The following is a 7,544-nucleotide window of genomic DNA, read 5'->3' on the forward strand; positions in this document are numbered from 1 at the left end:
TTACATCATCTTTTCACTTCTACGGAGGAAAATGAACATAAGGTGACAGTTAATTCAGGCTCTGGACTAAAATCAGAGCTAATGTCTCTGAAGGGAAGAGATTTATCTTGAAATAATTCAAAGACGGCCAGCGTGCATGTCAGCTGGCCTCGGCATCCGTGCCAAACTAAACTTGAAGTTTGTTTAGTTGGAATTGGCATTGCAGAAAATAGGGAAAATCCCACTCTTCCCTATGCCAAGTGCAAACAAAATGATGGTTGATTGCGATGCAAAGCAGAACCGGAGATAAGGGATAAGGTTTCCAGAGGAATCGGAGAGTGTTCACATACCGGCAAGCTGCGGTTCCCTGGTGTCCAACCTCTTTGGGTGCCCGGCACATGGCAGCGCAGCCAGAGCATTCATGGGAAGTCTGAGTTCTCAGACTCCCAGGTGCTGAAATTCTGGGTTCACATTAAGTAATAATAACAACAACAACATATATATATATATATGTATTTAATGGGACATCAGCTATCCCAACATGGCCATCAGCATCAGATATCTCTGCTTCCAGTTGAAAAGTAAATACAGCTCTTCTGCAGTGGGTCCCAACTGCTCTTCTGTTGTCCATGCCGAACAGACCACAATCACCCCTGTGCCTTTCCCCCAAAAGCCCACTTACCCCTCCATTTGCTCAGTGGTTACTCACTTTAATTTATATCCTAATGAACACAACCACACTCCCTGACATGATATAATAACAATTTTGGGCCCTACACTACAGAAAGAATGTGGACAAGTCAGAGAAAGTCCAGTGGAGGGCAATGAAAATGGTTTAGGGACTGGGCACATGACTGGTGAGGAGAGGCTGAGGGACCTGGGCTGATTGAGTCTGCAGAAGAGAAGACTGAGGGGGATTGAATAGCAGCCTTCACCTCCCTGCAGGGGGGCTGCAAAGAGGATGGAGCTGGACTGGTCTCAGTGGGGGCAGATGACAGGACAAGGAGCAATGGGCTCAAGTTGCAGCAAGGGAAGTTGAGGTTGGATATTAGGAAAAACTCTCATGAGCAGGTTGGTGAAGCACTGGACCAGGTTGCCCAGAGAGGTGGTGGGATCTCCATTCCTTGAGGTTTTTAAGGCCTGGCTAGGCCATCCTTGACTAGGAGGATCTAGTTGAGAATGGCCCTGCTTGGAACAGGGGGTTGGACTAGATGTGATGTCCTGAGGTCCCTTCTAGCCCTCATTATCTATGAGTCAAAGACAAAGGAGCTACTAAACCAAGAAAAAAATGGCCTTTTTTTTTGTTATAACATCGGTAGAGAAGATAAGTTCAATAAACTCTTTGAGGACAAACACTAGATCAATTAATAAAGGCTTTGGCTGCCCAGAACAGTTAGTGTAAAGTAAATTAGGGAGTGAGTTCACGGCATGCTGACGGCTGCACTGTAACTCCGATGTGGACACTGGAAGTGAAGCAAGGAGAGACGCCCCTCTCCAAGGGAAACAACCTGCAGGAGCTCACTGTTACCGCTCTCCAAAAGTGCCCCAGGGAGGGTCGATGCGCAGGAACAAGTACATTAAATTCACAGCCTCCCTCACTTGGTGGCAACTCCCCCAAGTCAATAAGTGTTGATGCAAAAGGAGGCTGTATAGGAAGGATGTCAAAACGGGGGCATGCTCTTGGTGGCATGAAACCTAGAGGGGCTGGTTTCAGGCTGTAAAGCTGACCATTGCTCGACTCTCCTATTGGTTTGCTGTACCTGCCTCTTGTCCCTCTAAATATTGCCTTATCCTGAGGTTGGACTCTCCTACAGTGGACACGCTCTTTATCTTCTTTGTGTCCCTTTGTGTATGGAGGTGTGCCCAGTACTGAGGAAAGAAGGTGCTATCTCGGTACAAGTAATAAATAATAATCGTGGATGTCTTGGTGTCCGTTTCTTATACTAGTTGACTTGAAATGAGTGGATGGTTGCTCTCCCAGTCCTGCCTCCCCTGAGCTGACAGCCAGCTCATACGTATCACCCTCTAAACAGAAACACACGGTCCACAAGACATCTCCAAGCAAAGAATTAGCTGCTGCTTTAGCAACTGCACCACATCTATGTCCCAAGTTCAACTTAGCATCACAGAGCTAACTGTGATTTCCTCTTCTGTTTGTGCACAAAGTACGCATTTAGATGATGATGCATTACCAACTTAGCAGGTGCCCCCCTGTAAAGTAGTATACATGCTGAAGGACTAACATCCAAACCAAATCCAGACAACATTTTTGAGTTGGTTACTTTATTTACTGAAAAATGTAGATCCCAGGTGATCAAACCCATCGGTGAATGTTTGTCACATCTGGTAAATGTTGTTGATTGAAAAGCAATTGGAAAATATCAAAAAGTCTTTTTTTGTTGTTGTTCCAGCACTTTTGATATAGTTTTACTCATTTATTTTAAAACTGGGTTAAATTCCATTTGGTGAGAAAAGAGGGGAAGAAATGTAGTTTGGATTGACCGGAAATTAAAATAGTTTTCCCCTCCATTTTTCAGTTTTCCCAGAAATTCAAAATCAATTATTTGCACAGCTGTGCTCCAGATACCAGACTGGACCAGGAAATGAATGAGCCCTTTGCAACACTTGATTAAGTAGCATGTGTGCTTAGCCTACAGGTACAAAGATGCATATGAGGTCAAACTCTTTGGCCACCATATGTACTTCCAAATAAACTAAATGTAGCTAAAGAAGAAATGATGCACCCAGGGATATACAGAATTAATTAAATCTGCCTCCTGAGCTTGCTTCTGAATGTTTCATTTTGTACCATGCATCAGGCATGACGTACTGCACACCTGCTCCCTTATTTATGGCAATCTAGAATGACTTATGAGGGGGTCCATTAGAGAGAAAATCCACAGCAAAAATAAAAAGCAAAGGCCCCCCCCCCCCCTCCCACTGCTCTCCAGTCCCTTCTTCTCTGGTTTATTTCTTCTTTCCTCCCAACCTCTTCTTCCCCACAATTAATTGCAGTTATCTGACAGCAATTAAGCTCTCCTGTTAGACTCGTTCACTTTTACAAATACTAAGGTCTTCCTTTCAACCCCCCCAAAATAAACTGTCTCAAGGGAGAGTTTGCCTGGAAAGGACCCGCGGAGCGCAGACACAGTCTATGCGAGCTCTGTAAGAGCCGTAAATCATCAGTGAATGCAGAGGATTGGAAATAATCTTGGAACAATGTTAGGCTAAATCGTTTTCACCTGATGCTAGTATCAGGTCTTAGTGAGACAACATTATGGAGGGAAGAAAGCTGGGAACGGTTTCAGGATTTAAGAGGTCTCTGTGTTTCTTGGCCTCAATCATAAATTGCAAAATGACACCAAAATATGAGTAGGCTGCCTGAGAACGGGAGTGACGGTATCGTTCTGAGCGCCAAGGGAAGAGTATTGACATTTGATACATACTGAATGGTGCATCATTTGCCATATGTACAGAGAGCTGAAGAGCTGAGAAACGGCAAACACGATGATCCCCGCCCCCATCCCAAGAAGGGTTGGCTTCTCCCCAAGTGAGCACTTCTCTGAAATCAAGTTCAACTCTAATCCCCCCCGGCTTGCCGCTGTTATTACTGTTTCCTTGTGCTTGCATTGGTTCAATACCATCCCCACTGCACCTGCAGTGGATGAAGGCTCTGCATGGCTGAGCTAAGATACCTTGGCCCTTGTGGCTTCCTGCTGTGTGGTCTGAAACGTTGCATGATGCAGATAAATAGGATATAGCTGGAGGATGGCTTGCCTCACAGAGTAGCCACTGCCTTGGGGTTACTAGGGATTTCCTCTCACTTGAACACTCAGAAATGTTGTCCTCTCCACTAGGAGATTTTGCTGCCCTTCATGTAATTCCTGTAACTCTTTGCACATCTTGCCAGAGACACGGTATTTTACAGTCTGTGACACAACCATCCCCATGGCAACATGTTTAGGATTCTTTCCACCTATGCTAGGCTTGCCCTTTGCTCTCATGAAGTGAGGTGGCATTAATGATGCTATAATGCCTTCTGATCCACTCCACCCACACAAAGCCTTGCATTTCAGGAAGAAAAAAGATGTAGGGTTTTTGAGCAGGTGAAATGCCTTCCGACTCTACAGCTACAGCCACGAATGCAAGGGTTACTACACCTACTTGCTTTCAAAAGCAGAATTGCTTGTGGCTAATCAACCTATTTGCTTAGTGTGGAGCTCATGCCCGGTGTGCAATATTTCATTCCCGTGAGGCATCCATTAAAAATATTCAGTTTCTGTTTCAGACCAGGGAGAGTTACAGAACTGGCCAGCAACCTCAGGGCAGCTCGAATCTTCTCTGAATGAATGCCGAATCGTGCCCACATGTCTGTATGGACACGTGCTTAGATGGAGTCTCTTCTCAGGTATGTCTAGTCCATTTTGGGAAGGCCCACTTGTATCTGTAAATATGGCATTTCATGTGATGTTTCTGCGGGGGTTTGGACTGGCTGACCCACAGGGTCTCGTCTAGGTCTACAATTTTAATTTTTAAAGCGATCTAACTGTGAAGCAGGGGGACAGTTGAGGAGGATTTGTAAAAGTTTAACAAGAAAAACAGAAGGCAATTGAAGAGAAAAGCCCAAATCATAGACCAGTGGTAGCTGTACAAGGTAGTTGCTGTCCTTGTCTGGTGGGTCCCACCTGGGATTTGCCTCCAGATGCATAGATGATGCAGCCAGTGTTGCATTGGCGAGTGGCAGGCGCTGGTCAACAAACCTGTCTCCCCTTGGGTACCCCCAACGGCTCCAGATGGAGGAGCGCCTAAAGGTAGACTACTGGAACCCCCTGGGTGAAGAAATGTACCCAGAAAGGCAGATGAGCCTGAATTCTGTTGGCCAACGGTAGGGACACTACGGGGAGCATACCCATTCAGAAATGGTGCAGCAGGTTAGCCACACCTGTCTTAAGTAATAGTCATTCTAATTGATTTGGAGGAAAACATGAAGGGAGGGAAGGCAGAACAGGGGAAGGTGCAACATTGCACACCTGCTTTATCTGAGAAACGGTAAAAGAAAACAAACAAAAAACCCAGTTCAAAATCTCAGCTGTAATCTCATTTGCTATTGGATGGTTTCATCTATGATGAATCATAGAATCATAGAAAATGAGGGCTGGAAGGACCCCTGGAGGTCATATTTAGTCCAAGCCCTGCTCAAAGCAGGACCAGCCCCAACTAGCTGAGATGACTGGCTCTGTGGATGCAGGGAGACGGGTGGATGTGGTGGACTGTGATGTTACAAGGCTTCTGATACTGTCTCCCACAGCATTCGTACAGGCAAGCTAATGCACAGGCTGGATGGATGGACTATAAAGTAAATAGAAAACTGGCTGAATCATCAGGCTCAGAGAGTAATAATCAATGGCTCAATGTCTACTTGGCAGCTGGTATCAAGTGGAGTGTCCCAGAGGTAACTTGGCCCTGATGCCTCTTTTATTCACTGTCTTCACTGATGACCTAGAAGACAGCATAGAGTGTGTCCAGAAAGTTTGCAGATGGCAGCAAGCTGGGTGGGGAGTAGTAGATATGCTGGAGGGTAGGGCAATGATTCAGATCGACCTTGATGAATTGATAGGAGCCAGCAGTGTGCCCTTGTTGCCAAGAAGGCTATCGGGATCCTGGGCTGCATTGGTAGGAGAGTCACCAGAAGGTCTAGGGCAGCGATTCTTCCCCTCTATTCAGCACTGGGGAGGCCACATCTGGAGTCCTGTGTCCAGCTGTGGGCCCCCCGTTTTTTTTTATTTTGGGGGTTTTTTTAGGGCTGGAAGGGACCTCGGAAGATCAGAGTCCAGCGCCCTGCCCCAGAGGCAGGAAGTCATCTGGGGTCATAGGATCCCAGCAAGATAAATATCCAAATGTCTCTTGAAGGCGTTCAAAGTGGGTGCTTGAACCACCTCCAGTGGCAGTCTATTCCAAACCTTGGGGGCTCGGACAGCGAAGAAGTTCTTCCTTATGTCCAGCCTGAATCAGTCACGAAGGAGTTTGTGACCATTCGATCTTGTCATCCCTTGAGGCGCTCTGGTGAACAGACGTCCCCAGATCCTGCTAGTCACCCCGATAAACTTATAGGTGGCCACCAGGTCCCCCCCTGAGATTGCGTTTTCCAGGCTGAAGCATCCCATGGCTCTCAGCCTCTCTTCATAAGGTCTGTTTTCCTGACCTCTGATCATGCGCGTGGCTCTTCTCTGCACTCTCTCAAGCTTCTCCACATCCTTTTTGAATTGTGGGGCCCAAAACTGGACGCAGTACTCCAGCTGCAGCCTCACCAAGGCTGAGTACAGGGGTAGAATGACATCCTGGGATTTGCTTACTCCATGAGTTCATCATGGACCAGTATGGATATCCATATGAGGTTTGCTTCAGCTTGCAAAGGTTCTGCATAGAAATCTGTCACTGTTTTGTGGGACATTTTATTGTTTGCATAGTTGTATTTATTAACATGTAGGATTTTATTTTAATTCCTTTCAATGAGGGTTTCATTGCTAAGTTCAATCAAATGATAGCAAATATTGCCATTCAGCGCTATAAGTTTTTATACTTATTTATTATTTTATTTGTCTCCAAGGTCACTGGACTGTTTGCTCAGTATATCTAAAAATGCTTTCTCCAATAATCCACAGATTGCAAGCTGTTGTCCGCTTCAAAAGCCCTCACTCACCCAACATACATAGTCAACACTACTCCGGGCATACATAGGACTGCACACCCAAAATGTGGGCAGGTGTTTGGACGCTAGCCTCGTATTATGATTTTGGGGAGATTCTCCATGTTATTTTGCAAACGAAGAATAAATGTCATCCCGTATGCCAAATTAGGGACTGCTCCCAATTTTACTGTGAGGGTTGGCTCCATTGAGTTCAATAAGGGAAGGACTGGCCCTAAATCTGTGGCTGAATTTCAAAGCAGCAGATGGATTATTAACTAAATTGCCTCATCACTGAACTGACACCATAATGAATGGGGAGATGAGAGAGGCCTGAGTCTTTGGGTTCTAGACAAACCTGGACCGTGCCTGTTGCATTTCCATTGGGGACAGCAGGATTGATCTTGGGATACAAGGATGGTTCAGAAAGTGCTCTGAAAGTATAGGGGGAGCAGGGGAAGTTTAATGTCGTTATGACTACAGCAAGCAGCAGGAGATGCTGTGTTTTCTTCCCACTGCTGCATCCAAATGCAGGATCGATAGGGATGCAGCAGCAGTTTACAAACTCTGCCTGGCTCTCCACCGACACCTCTTCCACTGGGCACAGAACAGGAAACTTCCTGCTATGCACCAATCCCTGGCATGTCTATCCCAGCATCCTACCTCCGGGTGGAAAATAATCCATTATATGCCTCTTTAATTGGATTTATGCCATCCTGGCCCAGTCAGCCTGAGTCAGCATGGGATCCCTCTGCCCCATCCAAACACAGTGAATGGACAAGGGTGGGCATATCTGGCCAGGTACATGCCAGCACGAAGCCCACCCTGTTGCATCTGGCTCTTGGATAGCGGATATATATGTCATGCAATACCCAGACAT

Source organism: Alligator sinensis, unplaced genomic scaffold (assembly GCF_000455745.1).
Source record: "Alligator sinensis unplaced genomic scaffold, ASM45574v1 scaffold209_1, whole genome shotgun sequence".
Classification (NCBI taxonomy): domain Eukaryota; kingdom Metazoa; phylum Chordata; order Crocodylia; family Alligatoridae; genus Alligator; species Alligator sinensis.